This window comes from Ambystoma mexicanum, chromosome 13, assembly GCF_040938575.1.
Source record: "Ambystoma mexicanum isolate Mex_15411 chromosome 13, UKY_AmexF1_1, whole genome shotgun sequence".
NCBI lineage: Eukaryota > Metazoa > Chordata > Amphibia > Caudata > Ambystomatidae > Ambystoma > Ambystoma mexicanum.
In genome coordinates this window covers 43,527,817-43,552,345 of record NC_090938.1, presented here as the reverse complement: position 1 = coordinate 43,552,345, position 24,529 = coordinate 43,527,817, and positions in this window count along the sequence as shown.

Sequence of the window (24,529 nt, the reverse complement as noted above, 5' to 3'; positions counted from 1 at the left end):
CAGTCCTTGCCCCATAAATTATCTTCATGTTGCATCCACGTGTGCGCAGTCCGTGCCCCATAAATGATCTTCATGTTGCATCCACTTGTGCGCAGTCCTTGTCCCTATAAACACTATGCGTGCTGCATCCCCTTGTGCGTAGCCCTTGCCCACATAAACACTCTGCATGATGCATCCCCTTGTGCGCAGTCCTTGCCAACATAAACACTCTGCATGTTGCATCCACTTGTGCGCAGTCCTTGCCGCATAAATACTCTGCATGTTGCATCCCTTTGTGCGCAGTCCTTGCCGCATAAATACTCTGCATATTGCATCCCCTTTGGCGCAGTCTTTGCCCACATAAACACTCTACATGCTGCATCCCCTTGTGTGCAGTCCTTGCCCCATAAATGCTCTGCATGTTGCATCCACTTGTAGGCAGTCCTTGCCGCATAAATACTCTGCATGTTGCATCCCCTTGTGCGCAGTCCTTGCCCCTGTAAACAATCTGCAAGCTTTACCCCCTCGCGCGCAGTCCTTGCCCCATAAATGATCTTCATGTTGCATCCACTTGTGCGCATTCCTTGCCCCATAAACACTCTGCAAGCTGTATCCCCTTGCGTGCAGTCCTTGTCCCATAAATGCTCTGCATGCTGCATCCCCTTGTGCGTAGTCCCTGCCCCTATAAACACTCAGCATGTTGCATCCCCTTGCGCGCAGTCCTTGCCCCATAAATTATCTTCATGCTGCATCCCCTTGTGCCCAGTCCTTGCCCACATAATCACTCTGCAAGCTGTATCCCCTTGCGCGCAGTCCTTGCCCCATAAATTATCTTCATGTTGCATCCACTTGCGCGCAGTCCTTGCCCCATAAATGATCTTCATGTTGCATCCACTTGTGCGCCGTCCTTGTCACTATAAACACTCTGCATGCTGCATCCCCTTGTGCGTAGCCCTTGCCCACATAAACACACACTCTGCATGCTGCATCCCCTTGTGCGCAGTCCTTGCCCCATAAATGTTCTGCATGTTGCATTTACTTGTGCACAGTCCTTGCCGCATAAATACTCTGCATGTTGCATCCCCTTGTGTGGTCCTTGCCGCATAAATACTCTGCATGTTGCATCCCCTTGTGCGCAGTCCTTGCCCCTGTAAACACTCTGCAAGCTGTATCCCCTTGCACGCAGTCCTTGCCCCATAAATTATCTTCATGTTGCATCCACTTGTGCGCAGTCCTTGCCCCATAAATGATCTTCATGTTGCATCCACTTGTGCGCAGTCCTTGTCCCTATAAACACTCTGCATACTGCATCCCCTTGTGCGTAGCCCTTGCCCACATAAACACACACTCTGCATGCTGCATCCCCTTGTGCGCAGTCCTTGCCCCATAAATGTTCTGCATGTTGCATTTACTTGTGCGCAGTCCTTGCCGCATAAATACTCTGCATGTTGCATCCCCTTGTGTGGTCCTTGCTGCATAAATACTCTGCATGTTGCAACCCCTTGTGCGCAGTCCTTGCCCCTGTAAACAATCTGCAAGCTTTATCCCCTTGCGCGCAGTCCTTGCCCCATAAATGATCTTCATGTTGCACCCTTGTGCGCATTCCTTGCCCCCATAAACACTCTGCAAGCTGTATCCCCTTGTGTGCAGTCCTTGCCCCATAAATGCTCTGCATGCTGCATCCCCTTTTGCCCAGTTCTTGCTGCATAAATTCTCTGCATGTTGCATTCACTTGTGCGCAGTCCTTGCCGCATAAATACTCTGCATGTTGCATCCCTTTGTGCGCAGTCCTTGCCGCATAAATACTCTGCATGTTGTATTCCCTTGTGCGCAGTCCTTGCCCACATAAACACTCTGCATGCTGCATCCCCTTGTGTGCAGTCCTTGCCCCATAAATGCTCTGCATGTTGCATCCAGTTGTGGGCAGTCCTTGCCGCATAAATACTCTGCATGTTGCATCCTCTTGTGCACAGTCCTTGCCCCTGTAAACAATCTGCAAGCTTTACCCCCCTCGCGCCCAGTCCTTGCCCCATAAATGATCTCCATGTTGCATCCACTTGTGCGCATTCCTTGCCCCCATAAACACTCTGCAAGCTGTATCCCCTTGCGTACAGTCCTTGTCCCATAAATGCTCTGCATCCTGCATCCCCTTGTGTGTAGTTCTTGCCCCTATAAACACTCAGCATGTTGCATCCCCTTGTGCGCAGTCCTTGCCCCATAAATCATCTTCATGCTGCATCCCCTTGTGCGCAGTCCTTGCCCATATAAACACTCTGCAAGCTGTATCCCCTTCCACGCAGTCCTTGCCCCATAAATGATCTTCATGTTGCATCCACTTGTGCGCAGTCCTTGTCCCTATAAACACTCAGCATGCTGCATCCCCTTGTGCGTAGCCCTTGCCCAAATAAACACACACTCTGCATGCTGCATCCCCTTGTGCGCAGTCCTTGCCCCATAGATGTTCTGCATGTTGCATTTACTTGTGCGCAGTCCTTGCCGCATAAATACTCTGCATGTTGCATCCCCTTGTGTGGTCCTTGCCGCATAAATACTCTGCATGTTGCATCCCCTTGTGCGCAGTCCTTGCCCCTGTAAACACTCTGCAAGCTGTATCCCCTTGCGCGCAGTCCTTGCCCCATAAATTATCTTCATGTTGCATCCACTTGTGCGCAGTCGTTGCCCCATAAATGATCTTCATGTTGCATCCACTTGTGCGCAGTCCTTCTCCCTACAAACTCTCTGCGTGCTGCATCCCCTTGTGCTTAGCCCTTGCCCACATAAACACTCTGCATGTTGCATCCCCTTGTGCGCAGTCCTTGCCCCTATAAATACTCTTCAAGCTGTATCCCCTTGCGCGCAGTCCTTGTCCGATAAATTATCTTCATGTTGAATCCCCTTGTGTGCCGTCCTTGCCCCCAGAAATGATATTCATGTTGCATCCCCTTGTGCGCAGTCCTTGCCCACATAAACACTCTGCATGCTGCATCCCCTTGTGCGCAGTCCTTGCCGCATAAATGCTCTGCATGTTGCATCCACTTGTGCACAGTCCTTGCCGCATAAATACTCTGCATGTTGCATCCCCTTGTGCGCAGTCCGTACCCACATAAACACTCTGCAAGCTGTATCCCCTTGCGTGCAGTCCTTGCCCCATAAATGGTCTTCATGTTGCATCCCCTTGTGCGCTGTCCTTGCCGCATAAACACTCTGCATGTTGCATCCCCTGTGCGCAGTCCTTGCCGCATAAATACTCTGCATGCTGCATCCCCTTGTGCGTAGCCCTTGCCCAAATAAACACACACTCTGCATGCTGCATCCCCTTGTGCGCATCCTTGCCCCATAAATGTTCGGCATGTTGCATTTACTTGTGCGCAGTCCTTGCCGCATAAATACTCTGCATGTTGCATCCCCTTGTGTGGTCCTTGCCGCATAAATACTCTGCATGTTGCATCCCCTTGTGCGCAGTCCTTGCCCCTGTAAACACTCTGCAAGCTGTATCCCCTTGCGCGCAGTCCTTGCCCCATAAATTATCTTCATGTTGCATCCACTTGTGCGCAGTCGTTGCCCCATAAATGATCTTCATGTTGCATCCACTTGTGCGCAGTCCTTGTCCCTACAAACTCTCTGCGTGCTGCATCCCCTTGTGCTTAGCCCTTGCCCACATAAACACTCTGCATGATGCATCCCCTTGTGCGCAGTCCTTGCCCACATAAACACTCTGCATGTTGCATCCACTTGTGCGCAGTCCTTGCCGCATAAATACTCTGCATGTTGCATCCCTTTGTGCACAGTCCTTGCCGCATAAATACTCTGCATGTTGCATCCTCTTGTGCGCAGTCCTTGCCCACATAAACACTCTGCATGCTGCATCCCCTTGTGCGCAGTCCGTGCCCCATAAATGTTCTGCATGTTGCATTTACTTGTGCGCAGTCCTTGCCGCATAAATACTCTGCATGTTGCATCCCCTTGTGTGGCCCTTGCCGCATAAATACTCTGCATGTTACATCCCCTTGTGCGCAGTCCTTGCCCCTGTAAACAATCTGCAAGCTTTATCCCCTTGTGCACAGTCCTTGCCCCATAAATGATCTTCATTTTGCACCCTTGTGCGCATTCCTTGCCCCATAAATGCTCTGCATGCTGCATCCCCTTTTGCGCAGTTCTTGCTGCATAAATACTCTGCATGTTGCATCCACTTGTGTGCAGTCCTTGCTGCATCAATACTCTGAATGTTGCATCCCCTTGTGCGCAGTCCTTGCCCATATAAACACTCTGTAAGCTGTATCCCCTTGTGCGCAGTCCTTGCCTCATAAATTATCTTCATGTTGCATCCACTTGTGCGCAGTCCTTGCCGCATAAATACTCTACATGTTGCATCCCGTGTGCAGTTTTTGCCCCATAAATACTCTGCAAGATGTATCCCCTTGCACGCAGTCCTTGTCCCATAAATCCTCTGCATGTTGCATCCACTTGTGCAGTCCTTGCTGCATAAATACTCTGCATGTTGCATCCCCTTGTGCGCAGTCCTTGCCCCTATAAATACTCTTCAAGCTGTATCCCCTTGCGCGCAGTCCTTGTCCGATAAATTATCTTCATGTTGAATCCCCTTGTGTGCCGTCCTTGCCCCCAGAAATGATATTCATGTTGCATCCCCTTGTGCGCAGTCCTTGCCCACATAAACACTCTGCATGCTGCATCCCCTTGTGCGCAGTCCTTGCCGCATAAATGCTCTGCATGTTGCATCCACTTGTGCACAGTCCTTGCCGCATAAATACTCTGCATGTTGCATCCCCTTGTGCGCAGTCCGTACCCACATAAACACTCTGCAAGCTGTATCCCCTTGCGTGCAGTCCTTGCCCCATAAATGGTCTTCATGTTGCATCCCCTTGTGCGCTGTCCTTGCCGCATAAACACTCTGCATGTTGCATCCCCTGTGTGCAGTCCTTGCCCCAATAAACACTCTGCAAGCTGTATCCCCTTGCGCGCAGTCCTTGCCCCATAAATGCTCTGCATGTTGCATCCACTTGTGCGCAGTCCTTGCCGCATAAATACTCTGCATGTTGCATCCCCTTGTGCGCAGTCCTTGCCCCTATAAACACTCTGCAAGCTGTATCCCCTTGCGCGCAGTCCTTGCCCCATAAATTATCTTCATGTTGCATCCCCTTGTGTGCAGTCCTTGCCCCAGAAATTATCTTCATGTTGCATCCCCTTGTCGGCAGTCCTTGCCCCAGCAACTATCTTCATGTTGCATCCCCTTGTGCGCAGTCCTTGCCCCATAAATGATCTTCATGTTGCATCCACTTGTGCGCAGTCCTTGCCCCATAAATGCTCTGCATGCTGCATCCCCTTGTGCGCAGTCCTTGCCGCACAAATACTCTGCATGTTGCATCCCTTTGTGCGCAGTCCTTGCCGCATAAATACTCTGCATGTTGCATCCCCTTGTGCGCAGTCCTTGCCCACATAAACACTCTGCATGCTGCATCCCCTTGTGCGCAGTCCTTGCCCCATAAATGTTTTGCATGTTTCATTTACTTGTGCGCAGTCCTTGCCGCATAAATACTCTGCATGTTGCATCCCCTTGTGTGGTCCCTGCCGCATAAATACTCTGCACGTTGCATCCCCTTGTGCGCAGTCCTTGCCCCTGTAAACAATCTGCAAGCTTTATCCTCTTGCGCGCAGTCCTTGCCCCATAAATGATCTTCATGTTGCACCCTTGTGCGCATTCCTTGCCCCATAAATGCTCTGCATGCTGCATCCCCTTTTGCACAGTTCTTGCTGCATAAATACTCTGCATGTTGCATCCACTTGTGTGCAGTCCTTGCCGCATTAATACTCTGAATGTTGCATCCCCTTGTGCGCAGTCCTTGCCCATATAAACACTCTGTAAGCTGTATCCCCTTGTGCGCAGTCCTTGCCTCATCAATTATCTTCATGTTGCATCCACTTGTGCGCAGTCCTTGCCGCATAAATACTCTACATGTTGCATCCCGTGTGCAGTTTTTGCCACATAAATACTCTGCAAGATGTATCCCCTTGCACGCAGTCCTTGCCCCATAAATGCTCTGCATGTTGCATCCACTTGTGCGCAGTCCTTGCCGCATAAATACTCTACATGTTGCATCCCGTGTGCAGTTTTTGCCCCATAAATACTCTGCAAGATGTATCCCCTTGCACGCAGTCCTTGTCCCATAAAACCTCTGCATGTTGCATCCACTTGTGCACAGTCCTTGCTGCATAAATACTCTGCATGTTGCATCCCCTTGTGCGCAGTCCTTGCCCCTATAAATACTCTTCAAGCTGTATCCCCTTGCGCGCAGTCCTTGTCCGATAAATTATCTTCATGTTGAATCCCCTTGTGTGCCGTCCTTGCCCCCAGAAATGATATTCATGTTGCATCCCCTTGTGCGCAGTCCTTGCCCACATAAACACTCTGCATGCTGCATCCCCTTGTGCGCAGTCCTTGCCGCATAAATGCTCTGCATGTTGCATCCACTTGTGCACAGTCCTTGCCGCATAAATACTCTGCATGTTGCATCCCCTTGTGCGCAGTCCGTACCCACATAAACACTCTGCAAGCTGTAACCCCTTGCGTGCAGTCCTTGCCCCATAAATGGTCTTCATGTTGCATCCCCTTGTGCGCTGTCCTTGCCGCATAAACAATCTGCATGTTGCATCCCCTGTGTGCAGTCCTTGCCCCAATAAACACTCTGCAAGCTGTATCCCCTTGCGTGCAGTCCTTGCCCCATAAATGCTCTGCATGTTGCATCCACTTGTGCGCAGTCCTTGCCGCATAAATACTCTGCATGTTGCATCCCCTTGTGCGCAGTCCTTGCCCCTATAAACACTCTGCAAGCTGTATCCCCTTGCGCGCAGTCCTTGCCCCATAAATTATCTTCATGTTGCATCCCCTTGTGTGCAGTCCTTGCCCCAGAAATTATCTTCATGTTGCATCCCCTTGTCGGCAGTCCTTGCCCCAGCAACTATCTTCATGTTTCATCCCCTTGTGCGCAGTCCTTGCCCCATAAATGATCTTCATGTTGCATCCACTTGTGCGCAGTCCTTGCCCCATAAATGCTCTGCATGCTGCATCCCCTTGTGCGCAGTCCTTGCCGCACAAATACTCTGCATGTTGCATCCCTTTGTGCGCAGTCCTTGCCGCATAAATACTCTGCATGCTGCATCCCCTTGTGCGTAGCCCTTGCCCAAATAAACACACACTCTGCATGCTGCATCCCCTTGTGCGCAGTCCTTGCCCCATAAATGTTCTGCATGTTGCATTTACTTGTGCGCAGTCCTTGCCGCATAAATACTCTGCATGTTGCATCCCCTTGTGTGGTCCTTGCCGCATAAATACTCTGCATGTTGCATCCCCTTGTGCGCAGTCCTTGCCCCTGTAAACACTCTGCAAGCTGTATCCCCTTGCGCGCAGTCCTTGCCCCATAGATTATCTTCATGTTGCATCCACTTGTGCGCAGTCGTTGCCCCATAAATGATCTTCATGTTGCATCCACTTGTGCGCAGTCCTTGTCCCTACAAACTCTCTGCGTGCTGCATCCCCTTGTGCTTAGCCCTTGCCCACATAAACACTCTGCATGATGCATCCCCTTGTGCGCAGTCCTTGCCCACATAAACACTCTGCATGTTGCATCCACTTGTGCGCAGTCCTTGCCGCATAAATACTCTGCATGTTGCATCCCTTTGTGCACAGTCCTTGCCGCATAAATACTCTGCATGTTGCATCCTCTTGTGCGCAGTCCTTGCCCACATAAACACTCTGCATGCTGCATCCCCTTGTGCGCAGTCCTTGCCCCATAAATGTTCTGCATGTTGCATTTACTTGTGCGCAGTCCTTGCCGCATAAATACTCTGCATGTTGCATCCCCTTGTGTGGCCCTTGCCGCATAAATACTCTGCATGTTACGTCCCCTTGTACGCAGTCCTTGCCCCTGTAAACAATCTGCAAGCTTTATCCCCTTGTGCACAGTCCTTGCCCCATAAATGATCTTCATTTTGCACCCTTGTGCGCATTCCTTGCCCCATAAATGCTCTGCATGCTGCATCCCCTTTTGCGCAGTTCTTGCTGCATAAATACTCTGCATGTTGCATCCACTTGTGTGCAGTCCTTGCCGCATCAATACTCTGAATGTTGCATCCCCTTGTGCGCAGTCCTTGCCCATATAAACACTCTGTAAGCTGTATCCCCTTGTCCGCAGTCCTTGCCTCATAAATTATCTTCATGTTGCATCCACTTGTGCGCAGTCCTTGCCGCATAAATACTCTACATGTTGCATCCCGTGTGCAGTTTTTGCCCCATAAATACTCTGCAAGATGTATCCCCTTGCACGCAGTCCTTGTCCCATAAATCCTCTGCATGTTGCATCCACTTGTGCACAGTCCTTGCTGCATAAATACTCTGCATGTTGCATCCCCTTGTGCGCAGTCCTTGCCCCTATAAATACTCTTCAAGCTGTATCCCCTTGCGCGCAGTCCTTGTCCGATAAATTATCTTCATGTTGAATCCCCTTGTGTGCCGTCCTTGCCCCCAGAAATGATATTCATGTTGCATCCCCTTGTGCGCAGTCCTTGCCCACATAAACACTCTGCATGCTGCATCCCCTTGTGCGCAGTCCTTGCCGCATAAATGCTCTGCATGTTGCATCCACTTGTGCACAGTCCTTGCCGCATAAATACTCTGCATGTTGCATCCCCTTGTGCGCAGTCCGTACCCACATAAACACTCTGCAAGCTGTATCCCCTTGCGTGCAGTCCTTGCCCCATAAATGGTCTTCATGTTGCTCCCCTTGTGCGCTGTCCTTGCCGCATAAACACTCTGCATGTTGCATCCCCTGTGTGCAGTCCTTGCCCCAATAAACACTCTGCAAGCTGTATCCCCTTGCGCGCAGTCCTTGCCCCATAAATGCTCTGCATGTTGCATCCACTTGTGCGCAGTCCTTGCCGCATAAATACTCTGCATGTTGCATCCCCTTGTGCGCAGTCCTTGCCCCTATAAACACTCTGCAAGCTGTATCCCCTTGCGCGCAGTCCTTGCCCCATAAATTATCTTCATGTTGCATCCCCTTGTGTGCAGTCCTTGCCCCAGAAATTATCTTCATGTTGCATCCCCTTGTCGGCAGTCCTTGCCCCAGCAACTATCTTCATGTTGCATCCCCTTGTGCGCAGTCCTTGCCCCATAAATGATCTTCATGTTGCATCCACTTGTGCACAGTCCTTGCCCCATAAATGCTCTGCATGCTGCATCCCCTTGTGCGCAGTCCTTGCCGCACAAATACTCTGCATGTTGCATCCCTTTGTGCGCAGTCCTTGCCGCATAAATACTCTGCATGTTGCATCCCCGTGTGCGCAGTCCTTGCCCACATAAACACTCTGCATGCTGCATCCCCTTGTGCGCAGTCCTTGCCCCATAAATGTTTTGCATGTTGCATTTACTTGTGCGCAGCCCTTGCCGCATAAATACTCTGCATGTTGCATCCCCTTGTGTGGTCCTTGCCGCATAAATACTCTGCATGTTGCATCCCCTTGTGCGCAGTCCTTGCCCCTGTAAACACTCTGCAAGCTGTATCCCCTTGCGCGCAGTCCTTGCCCCATAAATTATCTTCATGTTGCATCCACTTGTGCGCAGTCGTTGCCCCATAAATGATCTTCATGTTGCATCCACTTGTGCGCAGTCCTTCTCCCTACAAACTCTCTGCGTGCTGCATCCCCTTGTGCTTAGCCCTTGCCCACATAAACACTCTGCATGTTGCATCCCCTTGTGCGCAGTCCTTGCCCCTATAAATACTCTTCAAGCTGTATCCCCTTGCGCGCAGTCCTTGTCCGATAAATTATCTTCATGTTGAATCCCCTTGTGTGCCGTCCTTGCCCCCAGAAATGATATTCATGTTGCATCCCCTTGTGCGCAGTCCTTGCCCACATAAACACTCTGCATGCTGCATCCCCTTGTGCGCATTCCTTGCCGCATAAATGCTCTGCATGTTGCATCCACTTGTGCACAGTCCTTGCCGCATAAATACTCTGCATGTTGCATCCCCTTGTGCGCAGTCCGTACCCACATAAACACTCTGCAAGCTGTATCCCCTTGCGTGCAGTCCTTGCCCCATAAATGGTCTTCATGTTGCATCCCCTTGTGTGCTGTCCTTGCCGCATAAACACTCTGCATGTTGCATCCCCTGTGCGCAGTCCTTGCCGCATAAATACTCTGCATGCTGCATCCCCTTGTGCGTAGCCCTTGCCCAAATAAACACACACTCTGCATGCTGCATCCCCTTGTGCGCATCCTTGCCCCATAAATGTTCTGCATGTTGCATTTACTTGTGCGCAGTCCTTGCCGCATAAATACTCTGCATGTTGCATCCCCTTGTGTGGTCCTTGCCGCATAAATACTCTGCATGTTGCATCCCCTTGTGCGCAGTCCTTGCCCCTGTAAACACTCTGCAAGCTGTATCCCCTTGCGCGCAGTCCTTGCCCCATAAATTATCTTCATGTTGCATCCACTTGTGCGCAGTCGTTGCCCCATAAATGATCTTCATGTTGCATCCACTTGTGCGCAGTCCTTGTCCCTACAAACTCTCTGCGTGCTGCATCCCCTTGTGCTTAGCCCTTGCCCACATAAACACTCTGCATGATGCATCCCCTTGTGCGCAGTCCTTGCCCACATAAACACTCTGCATGTTGCATCCACTTGTGCGCAGTCCTTGCCGCATAAATACTCTGCATGTTGCATCCCTTTGTGCACAGTCCTTGCCGCATAAATACTCTGCATGTTGCATCCTCTTGTGCGCAGTCCTTGCCCACATAAACACTCTGCATGCTGCATCCCCTTGTGCGCAGTCCGTGCCCCATAAATGTTCTGCATGTTGCATTTACTTGTGCGCAGTCCTTGCCGCATAAATACTCTGCATGTTGCATCCCCTTGTGTGGCCCTTGCCGCATAAATACTCTGCATGTTACATCCCCTTGTGCGCAGTCCTTGCCCCTGTAAACAATCTGCAAGCTTTATCCCCTTGTGCACAGTCCTTGCCCCATAAATGATCTTCATTTTGCACCCTTGTGCGCATTCCTTGCCCCATAAATGCTCTGCATGCTGCATCCCCTTTTGCGCAGTTCTTGCTGCATAAATACTCTGCATGTTGCATCCACTTGTGTGCAGTCCTTGCTGCATCAATACTCTGAATGTTGCATCCCCTTGTGCGCAGTCCTTGCCCCTATAAACACTCTGTAAGCTGTATCCCCTTGTGCGCAGTCCTTGCCTCATAAATTATCTTCATGTTGCATCCACTTGTGCGCAGTCCTTGCCGCATAAATACTCTACATGTTGCATCCCGTGTGCAGTTTTTTCCCCATAAATACTCTGCAAGATGTATCCCCTTGCACGCAGTCCTTGTCCCATAAATCCTCTGCATGTTGCATCCACTTGTGCAGTCCTTGCTGCATAAATACTCTGCATGTTGCATCCCCTTGTGCGCAGTCCTTGCCCCTATAAATACTCTTCAAGCTGTATCCCCTTGCGCGCAGTCCTTGTCCGATAAATTATCTTCATGTTGAATCCCCTTGTGTGCCGTCCTTGCCCCCAGAAATGATATTCATGTTGCATCCCCTTGTGCGCAGTCCTTGCCCACATAAACACTCTGCATGCTGCATCCCCTTGTGCGCAGTCCTTGCCGCATAAATGCTCTGCATGTTGCATCCACTTGTGCACAGTCCTTGCCGCATAAATACTCTGCATGTTGCATCCCCTTGTGCGCAGTCCGTACCCACATAAACACTCTGCAAGCTGTATCCCCTTGCGTGCAGTCCTTGCCCCATAAATGGTCTTCATGTTGCATCCCCTTGTGCGCTGTCCTTGCCGCATAAACACTCTGCATGTTGCATCCCCTGTGTGCAGTCCTTGCCCCAATAAACACTCTGCAAGCTGTATCCCCTTGCGCGCAGTCCTTGCCCCATAAATGCTCTGCATGTTGCATCCACTTGTGCGCAGTCCTTGCCGCATAAATACTCTGCATGTTGCATCCCCTTGTGCGCAGTCCTTGCCCCTATAAACACTCTGCAAGCTGTATCCCCTTGCGCGCAGTCCTTGCCCCATAAATTATCTTCATGTTGCATCCCCTTGTGTGCAGTCCTTGCCCCAGAAATTATCTTCATGTTGCATCCCCTTGTCGGCAGTCCTTGCCCCAGCAACTATCTTCATGTTGCATCCCCTTGTGCGCAGTCCTTGCCCCATAAATGATCTTCATGTTGCATCCACTTGTGCGCAGTCCTTGCCCCATAAATGCTCTGCATGCTGCATCCCCTTGTGCGCAGTCCTTGCCGCACAAATACTCTGCATGTTGCATCCCTTTGTGCGCAGTCCTTGCCGCATAAATACTCTGCATGTTGCATCCCCTTGTGCGCAGTCCTTGCCCACATAAACACTCTGCATGCTGCATCCCCTTGTGCGCAGTCCTTGCCCCATAAATGTTTTGCATGTTTCATTTACTTGTGCGCAGTCCTTGCCGCATAAATACTCTGCATGTTGCATCCCCTTGTGTGGTCCCTGCCGCATAAATACTCTGCACGTTGCATCCCCTTGTGCGCAGTCCTTGCCCCTGTAAACAATCTGCAAGCTTTATCCTCTTGCGCGCAGTCCTTGCCCCATAAATGATCTTCATGTTGCACCCTTGTGCGCATTCCTTGCCCCATAAATGCTCTGCATGCTGCATCCCCTTTTGCACAGTTCTTGCTGCATAAATACTCTGCATGTTGCATCCACTTGTGTGCAGTCCTTGCCGCATTAATACTCTGAATGTTGCATCCCCTTGTGCGCAGTCCTTGCCCATATAAACACTCTGTAAGCTGTATCCCCTTGTGCGCAGTCCTTGCCTCATCAATTATCTTCATGTTGCATCCACTTGTGCGCAGTCCTTGCCGCATAAATACTCTACATGTTGCATCCCGTGTGCAGTTTTTGCCACATAAATACTCTGCAAGATGTATCCCCTTGCACGCAGTCCTTGCCCCATAAATGCTCTGCATGTTGCATCCACTTGTGCGCAGTCCTTGCCGCATAAATACTCTACATGTTGCCTCCCGTGTGCAGTTTTTGCCCCATAAATACTCTGCAAGATGTATCCCCTTGCACGCAGTCCTTGTCCCATAAAACCTCTGCATGTTGCATCCACTTGTGCACAGTCCTTGCTGCATAAATACTCTGCATGTTGCATCCCCTTGTGCGCAGTCCTTGCCCCTATAAATACTCTTCAAGCTGTATCCCCTTGCGCGCAGTCCTTGTCCGATAAATTATCTTCATGTTGAATCCCCTTGTGTGCCGTCCTTGCCCCCAGAAATGATATTCATGTTGCATCCCCTTGTGCGCAGTCCTTGCCCACATAAACACTCTGCATGCTGCATCCCCTTGTGCGCAGTCCTTGCCGCATAAATGCTCTGCATGTTGCATCCACTTGTGCACAGTCCTTGCCGCATAAATACTCTGCATGTTGCATCCCCTTGTGCGCAGTCCGTACCCACATAAACACTCTGCAAGCTGTATCCCCTTGCGTGCAGTCCTTGCCCCATAAATGGTCTTCATGTTGCATCCCCTTGTGCGCTGTCCTTGCCGCATAAACACTCTGCATGTTGCATCCCCTGTGTGCAGTCCTTGCCCCAATAAACACTCTGCAAGCTGTATCCCCTTGCGCGCAGTCCTTGCCCCATAAATGCTCTGCATGTTGCATCCACTTGTGCGCAGTCCTTGCCGCATAAATACTCTGCATGTTGCATCCCCTTGTGCGCAGTCCTTGCCCCTATAAACACTCTGCAAGCTGTATCCCCTTGCGCGCAGTCCTTGCCCCATAAATTATCTTCATGTTGCATCCCCTTGTGTGCAGTCCTTGCCCCAGAAATTATCTTCATGTTGCATCCCCTTGTCGGCAGTCCTTGCCCCAGCAACTATCTTCATGTTTCATCCCCTTGTGCGCAGTCCTTGCCCCATAAATGATCTTCATGTTGCATCCACTTGTGCGCAGTCCTTGCCCCATAAATGCTCTGCATGCTGCATCCCCTTGTGCGCAGTCCTTGCCGCACAAATACTCTGCATGTTGCATCCCTTTGTGCGCAGTCCTTGCCGCATAAATACTCTGCATGCTGCATCCCCTTGTGCGTAGCCCTTGCCCAAATAAACACACACTCTGCATGCTGCATCCCCTTGTGCGCAGTCCTTGCCCCATAAATGTTCTGCATGTTGCATTTACTTGTGCGCAGTCCTTGCCGCATAAATACTCTGCATGTTGCATCCCCTTGTGTGGTCCTTGCCGCATAAATACTCTGCATGTTGCATCCCCTTGTGCGCAGTCCTTGCCCCTGTAAACACTCTGCAAGCTGTATCCCCTTGCGCGCAGTCCTTGCCCCATAAATTATCTTCATGTTGCATCCACTTGTGCGCAGTCGTTGCCCCATAAATGATCTTCATGTTGCATCCACTTGTGCGCAGTCCTTGTCCCTACAAACTCTCTGCGTGCTGCATCCCCTTGTGCTTAGCCCTTGCCCACATAAACACTCTGCATGATGCATCCCGTGGTGCGCAGTCCTTGCCCACATAAACACTCTGCAGGTTGCATCCACTTGTGCGCAGTCCTTGCCGCATAAATACTCTGCATGTTGCATCCCTTTGTGCACAGTCCTTGCCGCATAAATACTCTGCATGTTGCATCCTCTTGTGCGCAGTCCTTGCCCACATAAACACTCTGCATGCTGCATCCCCTTGTGCGCAGTCCTTGCCCCATAAATGTTCTGCATGTTGCATTTACTTGTGCGCAGTCCTTGCTGCATAAATACTCTGCATGTTGCATCCCCTTGTGTGGCCCTTGCCGCATAAATACTCTGCATGTTACGTCCCCTTGTGCGCAGTCCTTGCCCCTGTAAACAATCTGCAAGCTTTATCCCCTTGTGCACAGTCCTTGCCCCATAAATGATCTTCATTTTGCACCCTTGTGCGCATTCCTTGCCCCATAAATGCTCTGCATGCTGCATCCCCTTTTGCGCAGTTCTTGCTGCATAAATACTCTGCATGTTGCATCCACTTGTGTGCAGTCCTTGCCGCATCAATACTCTGAATGTTGCATCCCCTTGTGCGCAGTCCTTGCCCATATAAACACTCTGTAAGCTGTATCCCCTTGTCCGCAGTCCTTGCCTCATAAATTATCTTCATGTTGCATCCACTTGTGCGCAGTCCTTGCCGCATAAATACTCTACATGTTGCATCCCGTGTGCAGTTTTTGCCCCATAAATACTCTGCAAGATGTATCCCCTTGCACGCAGTCCTTGTCCCATAAATCCTCTGCATGTTGCATCCACTTGTGCACAGTCCTTGCTGCATAAATACTCTGCATGTTGCATCCCCTTGTGCGCAGTCCTTGCCCCTATAAATACTCTTCAAGCTGTATCCCCTTGCGCGCAGTCCTTGTCCGATAAATTATCTTCATGTTGAATCCCCTTGTGTGCCGTCCTTGCCCCCAGAAATGATATTCATGTTGCATCACCTTGTGCGCAGTCCTTGCCCACATAAACACTCTGCATGCTGCATCCCCTTGTGCGCAGTCCTTGCCGCATAAATGCTCTGCATGTTGCATCCACTTGTGCACAGTCCTTGCCGCATAAATACTCTGCATGTTGCATCCCCTTGTGCGCAGTCCGTACCCACATAAACACTCTGCAAGCTGTATCCCCTTGCGTGCAGTCCTTGCCCCATAAATGGTCTTCATGTTGCTCCCCTTGTGCGCTGTCCTTGCCGCATAAACACTCTGCATGTTGCATCCCCTGTGTGCAGTCCTTGCCCCAATAAACACTCTGCAAGCTGTATCCCCTTGCGCGCAGTCCTTGCCCGATAAATGCTCTGCATGTTGCATCCACTTGTGCGCAGTCCTTGCCGCATAAATACTCTGCATGTTGCATCCCCTTGTGCGCAGTCCTTGCCCCTATAAACACTCTGCAAGCTGTATCCCCTTGCGCGCAGTCCTTGCCCCATAAATTATCTTCATGTTGCATCCCCTTGTGTGCAGTCCTTGCCCCAGAAATTATCTTCATGTTGCATCCCCTTGTCGGCAGTCCTTGCCCCAGCAACTATCTTCATGTTGCATCCCCTTGTGCGCAGTCCTTGCCCCATAAATGATCTTCATGTTGCATCCACTTGTGCACAGTCCTTGCCCCATAAATGCTCTGCATGCTGCAACCCCTTGTGCGCAGTCCTTGCCGCACAAATACTCTGCATGTTGCATCCCTTTGTGCGCAGTCCTTGCCGCATAAATACTCTGCATGTTGCATCCCCTTGTGCGCAGTCCTTGCCCACATAAACACTCTGCATGCTGCATCCCCTTGTGCGCAGTCCTTGCCCCATAAATGTTTTGCATGTTGCATTTACTTGTGCGCAGTCCTTGCCGCATAAATACTCTGCATGTTGCATCCCCTTGTGTGGTCCTTGCCGCATAAATACTCTGCACGTTGCATCCCCTTGTGCGCAGTCCTTGCCCCTGTAAACAATCTGCAAGCTTTATCCTCTTGCGCGCAGTCCTTGCCCCATAAATGATCTTCATGTTGCACCCTTGTGCGCATTCCTTGCCCCATAAATGCTCTGCATGCTGCATCCCCTTTTGCACAGTTCTTGCTGCATAAATACTCTGCATGTTGCATCCACTTGTGTGCAGTCCTTGCCGCATTAATACTCTGAATGTTGCATCCCCTTGTGCGCAGTCCTTGCCCATATAAACACTCTGTAAGCTGTATCCCCTTGTGCGCAGTCCTTGCCTCATAAATTATCTTCATGTTGCATCCACTTGTGCGCAGTCCTTGCCGCATAAATACTCTACATGTTGCATCCCGTGTGCAGTTTTTGCCACATAAATACTCTGCAAGATGTATCCCCTTGCACGCAGTCCTTGCCCCATAAATGCTCTGCATGTTGCATCCACTTGTGCACAGTCCTTGCTGCATAAATACTCTGCATGTTGCATCCCCTTGTGCGCAGTCCTTGCCCCTATAAATACTCTGCAAGCTGTATCCCCTTGCGCGCAGTCCCTGCCCCATAAATTATCTTCATGTTGCATCCCCTTGTGTGCCGTCCTTGCCCCCATAAATGATATTCATGTTGCATCCTCTTGTGCGCAGTCCTTGCCCACATAAACACTCTGCATGCAGCATCCCCTTGTGCGCAGTCCTTGCCCCATAAATGCTCTGCATGTTGCATCCACTTGTGCACAGTCCTTGCCGCATAAATACTCTGCATGTTGCAACCCCTTGTGCGCAGTCCGTACCCACATAACCACTCTGCAAGCTGTATCGCCTTGCGTGCAGTCCTTGCCCCATAAATGGTCTTCATGTTGCATCTCCTTGTGCGCAGTCCTTGCCGCATAAACACTGTGCATGTTGCATCCCCTGTGTGCAGTCCTTGCCCCTATAAACACTCTGCAAACTGTATCCCCCTGCACGCAGTCCTTCCCCCATAAATGCTCTGCATGTTGCATCCACTTGTGCGCAGTCCTTGCCGCATAAATACTCTGCATGTTGCATCCCCTTGTGCGCAGTCCTTGCCCCTATAAACACTCTGCAAGCTGTATCCCCTTGTGCGCAGTCCTTGCCCCATAAATTATCTTCATGTTGCATCCCCTTGTGTGCAGTCCTTGCCCCAGAAATTATCTTCATGTTGCATCCCCTTGTCGGCAGTCCTTGCCCCAGCAACTATCTTCATGTTGCATCCCCTTGTGCGCAGACCTTGCCCCATAAATGATCTTCATGTTGTATCCACTTGTGCGCAGTCCTTGCCCCATAAATGCTCTGCATGCTGCATCCCCTTGTGCGCAGTCCTTGCCCACATAAACTCTGCATGCTGAATCCCCTTGTGTGCCACCCATGCCCCCATAAATGCTCTGCATGTTGCATCCACTTGTGCATAGCCCATGTCCCTATAAACACTCTGCATGCTGCATCCGCTTGTGTGCAGTCCTTGCCCACATAAACACTCTGCATGTTGCACCCACTTGTGCGCATTCCTTGCCCCCATAAACGCTCTGCAAGCTGTATCCCCTTGTGTGCAGTCCTTGCCCCTGTAAACACTCTGCAAGCTGTATCCCCTTGCGCGCAATCCTTGCCCCATAAATTATCTTCATGTTGCATCCACTTGTGCGCAGTCCTTGCCCCATGAATGATCTTCATGTTGCATCCACTTGTGCGCAGTCCTTGTCCCTATAAACACTCTGCATGCTGCATCCCCTTGTGCGTAGCCTTTGCCCACATAAACACACACTCTGCATGCTGCATCCCCTTGTGCGCAGTCCTTGCCCCATAAATGTTCTGCATGTTGCATTTATTTGTGCGCAGTCCTTGCCGCATAAATACTCTGCATGTTGCATCCCCTTGTGTGGTCCTTGCCGCATAAATACTCTGCATGTTGTAACCCCTTGTGTGCAGTCCTTGCCCCTGTAAACAATCTGCAAGCTTTATCCCCTTGCACGCAGTCCTTGCCCCATAAATGATCACGTTGCACCCTTGTGCGCATTCCTTGCCCCCATAAACACTCTGCAAGCTGTATCCCCTTGTGTGCAGTCCCTGCCCCATAAATGCTCTGCATGCTGCATCCCCTTTTGCGCAGTTCTTGCTGCATAAATTCTCTGCATGTTGCATCCACTTGTGCGCAGTCCTTGCCGCATAAATACTCTGCATTATGCATCCCTTTGTGCGCAGTCCTTGCCCCTGTAAACAATCTGCAAGCTTTATCCCCTTGTGCACAGTCCTTGCCCCATAAATGATCTTCATGTTGCACCCTTGTGCGCATTCCTTGCACCATAAATGCTCTGCATGCTGCATCCCCTTTTGCGCAGTTCTTGCTGCATAAATACTCTGCATGTTGCATACACCTGTGTGCAGTCCTTGCCGCATCAATACTCTGAATGTTGCATCCCCTTGTGCGCAGTCCTTGCCCATATAAACACTCTGTAAGCTGTATCCCCTTGTGCGCAGTCCTTGCCTCATAAATTATCTTCATGTTGCATCCACTTGTGCGCAGTCCTTGCCGCATAAATACTCTACATGTTGCATCCCGTGTGCAGTTTTTGCCCCATAAATACTCTGCAAGATGTATCCCCTTGCACGCAGTCCTTGCCCCATAAATGCTCTGCATGTTGCATCCACTTGTGCACAGTCCTTGCTGCATAAATACTCTGCATGTTGCATCCCCTTGTGCGCAGTCCTTGCCCCTATAAATACTCTTCAAGCTGTATCCCCTTGCGCGCAGTCCTTGTCCCATAAATTATCTTCATGTTGCATCCCCTTGTGTGCCGTCCTTGCCCCCAGAAATTATATTCATGTTGCATCCCCTTGTGCGCAGTCCTTGCCCACATAAACACTCTGCATGCTGCATCCCCTTGTGCGCAGTCCTTGCCGCATAAATGCTCTGCATGTTGCATCCACTTGTGCACAGTCCTTGCCGCATAAATACTCTGCATGTTGCATCCCCTTGTGCGCAGTCCGTACCCACATAAACACTCTGCAAGCTGTATCCCCTTGCGTGCAGTCCTTGCCCAATAAATGGTCTTGATGTTGCATCCCCTTGTGCGCTGTCCTTGCCGCATAAACACTCTGCATGTTGCATCCCCTGTGTGCAGTCCTTGCCCCAATAAACACTCTGCAAGCTGTATCCCCTTGCGTGCAGTCCTTGCCCCATAAATGCTCTGCATGTTGCATCCACTTGTGCGCAGTCCTTGCCGCATAAATACTCTGCATGTTGCATCCCCTTGTGCGCAGTCCTTGCCCCTATAAACACTCTGCAAGCTGTATCCCCTTGCGCGCAGTCCTTGCCCCATAAATTATCTTCATGTTGCATCCCCTTGTGTGCAGTCCTTGCCCCAGAAATTATCTTCATGTTGCATCCCCTTGTCGGCAGTCCTTGCCCCAGCAACTATCTTCATGTTGCATCCCGTTGAGCGCAGTCCTTGCCCCATAAATGATCTTCATGTTGCATCCACTTGTGCGCAGTCCTTGCCCCATAAATGCTCTGCATGCTGCATCCCCTTGTGCGCAGTCCTTGCCGCATAAATACTCTGCATGTTGCATCCCTTTGTGCGCAGTCCTTGCCGCATAAATACTCTGCATGTTGCATCCCCTTGTGCGCAGTCCTTGCCCACATAAACACTCTGCATGCTGCATCCCCTTGTGCGCAGTCCTTGCCCCATAAATGTTTTGCATGTTGCAATTACTTGTGCGCAGTCCTTGCCGCATAAATACTCTGCATGTTGCATCCCCTTGTGTGGTCCTTGCCGCATAAATACTCTGCATGTTGCATCCCCTTGTGCGCAGTCCTTGCCCCTGTAAACAATCTGCAAGCTTTATCCCCTTGCCCGCAGTCCTTGCCCCATAAATGATCTTCATGTTGCACCCTTGTGCGCATTCCTTGCCCCATAAATGCTCTGCATGCTGCATCCCCTTTTGCACAGTTCTTGCTGCATAAATACTCTGCATGTTGCATCTACTTGTGTGCAGTCCTTGCCGCATTAATACTCTGAATGTTGCATCCCCTTGTGCGCAGTCCTTGCCCTTATAAACACTCTGTAAGCTGTATCCCCTTCTGCGCAGTCCTTGCCTCATAAATTATCTTCATGTTGCATCCACTTGTGCGCAGTCCTTGCCGCATAAATACTCTACATGTTGCATCCCGTGTGCAGTTTTTGCCACATAAATACTCTGCAAGATGTATCCCCTTGCACGCAGTCCTTGCCCCATAAATGCTCTGCATGTTGCATCCCCTTGTGCGCAGTCCTTGCCCCTATAAATATTCTGCAAGCTGTATCTCCTTGCGCGCAGTCCCTGCCCCATAAATTATCTTCATGTTGCATCCCCTTGTGTGCCGTCCTTGCCCCATAAATGATATTCATGTTGCATCCCCTTGTGCGCAGTCCTTGCCCACATAAACACTCTGCATGCAGCATCCTCTTGTGTGCAGTCCTTGCCCCATAAATGCTCTGCATGTTGCATCCACTTGTGCACAGTCCTTGCAGCATAAATACTCTGCATGTTGCATCCCCTTGTGCGCAGTCCGTACCCACATAAACACTCTGCAAGCTGTATCCCCTTGCGTGCAGTCCTTGCCCCATAAATGGTCTTCATGTTGCATCTCCTTGTGCGCAGCCCTTGCCGCATAAACACTGTGCATGTTGCATCCCCTGTGTGCAGTCCTTGCCCCTATAAAAACTCTGCAAACTGTATCCCCTTGCGCGCAGTCCTTGCCCCATAAATGCTCTGCATGTTGCATCCACTTGTGCGCAGTCCTTGCCGCATAAATACTCTGCATGTTGCATCCCCTTGTGCGCAGTCCTTGCCCCTATAAACACTCTGCAAGCTGTATCCCCTTGTGCGCAGTCCTTGCCCCATAAATTATCTTCATGTTGCATCCCCTTGTGTGCAGTCCTTGCCCCAGAAATTATCTTCATGTTGCATCCCCTTGTCGGCAGTCCTTGCCCCAGCAACTATCTTCATGTTCATCCCCTTGTGCGCAGACCTTGCCCCATAAATGATCTTCATGTTGTATCCACTTGTGCGCAGTCCTTGCCCCATAAATGCTCTGCATGCTGCATCCCCTTGTGCGCAGTCCTTGCCCACATAAACTCTGCATGCTGAATCCCCTTGTGTGCCACCCATGCCCCCATAAATGCTCTGCATGTTGCATCCACTTGTGCATAGCCCATGTCCCTATAAACACTCTGCATGCTGCATCCGCTTGTGTGCAGTCCTTGCCCACATAAACACTCTGCATGTTGCACCCACTTGTGCGCATTCCTTGCCCCCATAAACGCTCTGCAAGCTGTATCCCCTTGTGTGCAGTCCTTGCCCCTGTAAACACTCTGCAAGCTGTATCCCCTTGCGCGCAGTCCTTGCCCCATAAATTATCTTCATGTTGCATCCACTTGTGCGCAGTCCTTGCCCCATGAATGATCTTCATGTTGCATCCACTTGTGCGCAGTCCTTGTCCCTATAAACACTCTGCATGCTGCATCCCCTTGTGCGTATGTCGCGCTCCGGATGTTCCACGATCTGTCTGGGGGATCACTTGGGCTAGATGCCGCTAAAGTAATTCAGACTTCCTTCCTGAGAGCACAGCGTGCAGGGAAAAGAACACCTGTCAGGCCAAGGGCTCAGGCAAGAAGGCGGAACGCACAGCGGAACTAGAGGGAAGAAAACAAACAAAGCAAATATTACATACCGTTTGTTGACAATTCCAGTCCCTCTACCCCCTCCGAGACCCACAAGCTTACCTGTGTATTCCTTTTTTCCAGCGGAATACCTACTTGTGATAAGACACAAGACTGGGAGTGAGTGAAGGTCAGAGGAAGTGTTCTTTCTCGAAAGAAGGGGGATCAAAGACTTTCCCCCAATAATGGATAAGTAACGTCGACAGCAAAGCGTCCACAATCCAATGAGTGAAAGCAAAATCCAATGTTCCGAAATCAAATGAGCGGGGAAAAAAAACAGCAGAGCATCCCACAATCCAAGGAGTGAAGCCAGGAGCCAAGTGTCCCAAGGTCCAAAGAGACAGAGCGATGCAGCGAAGCGTCCCAAAAACACCAACAAATGATGAGCACAGCAAAGCGTCCAACAAAAAAACCCACAAACAAAAAAGGTCAAGCAAAATTCACCGGGTGTAAATAAACAGCGCCGTTCTTGCTAGCGCGGTAAACAACACTTCAGGGAGAAATTAGAAGTGGTGTAAGATTTCTCAAACGCCTGGATGTAGGGTGTTTCTTTCTTCGCTCGGGGAGCAGATGGCCAGGAGCGATTGAGGAACACGGGGTTGAAGGGAGCCGGGAGCCAGACATGAGGAGCAGAACCCAAAGCAAGTCCGGTGTGTATTCCGAGGTCGAGCAGGGGAGGAGATCAAACGGAGGTCTAAGACAGGATCAGGAAAACGGATAACAAGGTCCAAGGCAAAGGTAGGATTCGGCAACCAGGTAAGCAAGGAATCGGGAAAAGAACAACTTATCCCAAGAGTGTAGCTCGCGTAATCCAATGGTTTAGGAGCACCGGCTTACTGGGGGCGTGGCCAGATATAGGAAGTGAATACAAAGGAGGCGTGAAACGCATGCAAAAGAAAGTGAAAACGTTCCAAAGGATCCTTGCAGGCACGGTCCTCTTGGGAGATGTAGTTGTTTACTGGCGGTGGCGTCGGCGTTGCTGTAAACGCCAGGCCAAACGCCACGGGCTTCTCCCCTGGACATAAGAATGCCCTAGGAAACCAGGGGGCGTGACAGTACCCCACCTCAAAGATGGGCGACCCCCGGGTCTCGAACCACGAGACCGGAGAAACGCCTGCAAAAGATGCGGAGCGTGGAGATTCGAGGCGGGCTCCCAGGTACGATCTTCTGGGCCATAGCCTTTCCAATCCACTAGATAATGCCGGGTACCCCGGACCACTCGGGTATCTAATATAGCCTGTACCTCATATTCCTCTTCCCCCTGAATCGTAATGGGAGCGGGACGATTGCACAAGCGCGTACCGGCAACATAAGGCCGCAATAGGGAGACATGGAACACGGGGTGGATCTTCCGAGGTGAAGGTATGTCCAAGCGATAGGCTACTGCGTTAATGCATCGTGTGATGGTATAGGGACCTACGTAGCGAGGGTTCAGCTTACGTTTGCCCGGTATGCGAAGGTGCACAGTGGATAGCCAGACCTTATCCCCCAGGTGATACTGCGGGGCTGACCTGCGATGCCTATCAGCATTTCGTTTTGTGCGATCCTGTGCTTGGTGTAGATGCTGAAGCACATTGGCACGGATAGACCGTAACGACTGGGCTGTTGCCTGAGCTGCGGGTACTCGTGCCACCGAAGGAAGGATGGACGGTAGAACTCGAGGATGTAAACCGTACATGGCATAGACGGGTGAACAACCAGCCGATGCATGGCAGGCATTGTTGTAAGCGAATTCCGCAGCCCCCAATACGGACAGCCAGTCCGATTGATATTGCAGACATAAACATCGAAGATACTGCTCCATGGTGGCATTAAGACGTTCTGTCTGCCCGTCCGTCTGAGGATGGTATGCTGAGGACAGGCGAACGTCAATGCCAAGAAAACGGGTGAGAGCCAACCAAAAACGCGAGGTGAATTGGGATCCACGGTCTGAGATAAGGACCAGAGGAAGGCCGAATAGGCGGACCACCTGTTCGAAAAACAACTTGGCCAATGCAGGAGCAGAAGGGACACCTTTGCAAGGGATAAACCGGGCCATCTTGGTGAAGGTATCTACTACCACCAGGATAGTGGTTAACCCTTGGACCGGTGGTAGTTCCACCACGAAATCAAGTGACACAGTGTGCCATGGACGTGACGGGATGGGCATTTTCTGGAGAAGCCCCACCGGTTTTCCAGGTACCGTTTTACATTGTGTACATACGGCACATTTGGATACATACTCTGCCACATCCCGTTTCATATTGGGCCACCAACACCACCAGAGGAGTAGGTCAGTTGTCTTAGTTTGTCCTGGATGGGCCGCTAGGCGAGTATCATGGGACCAGTTTAGG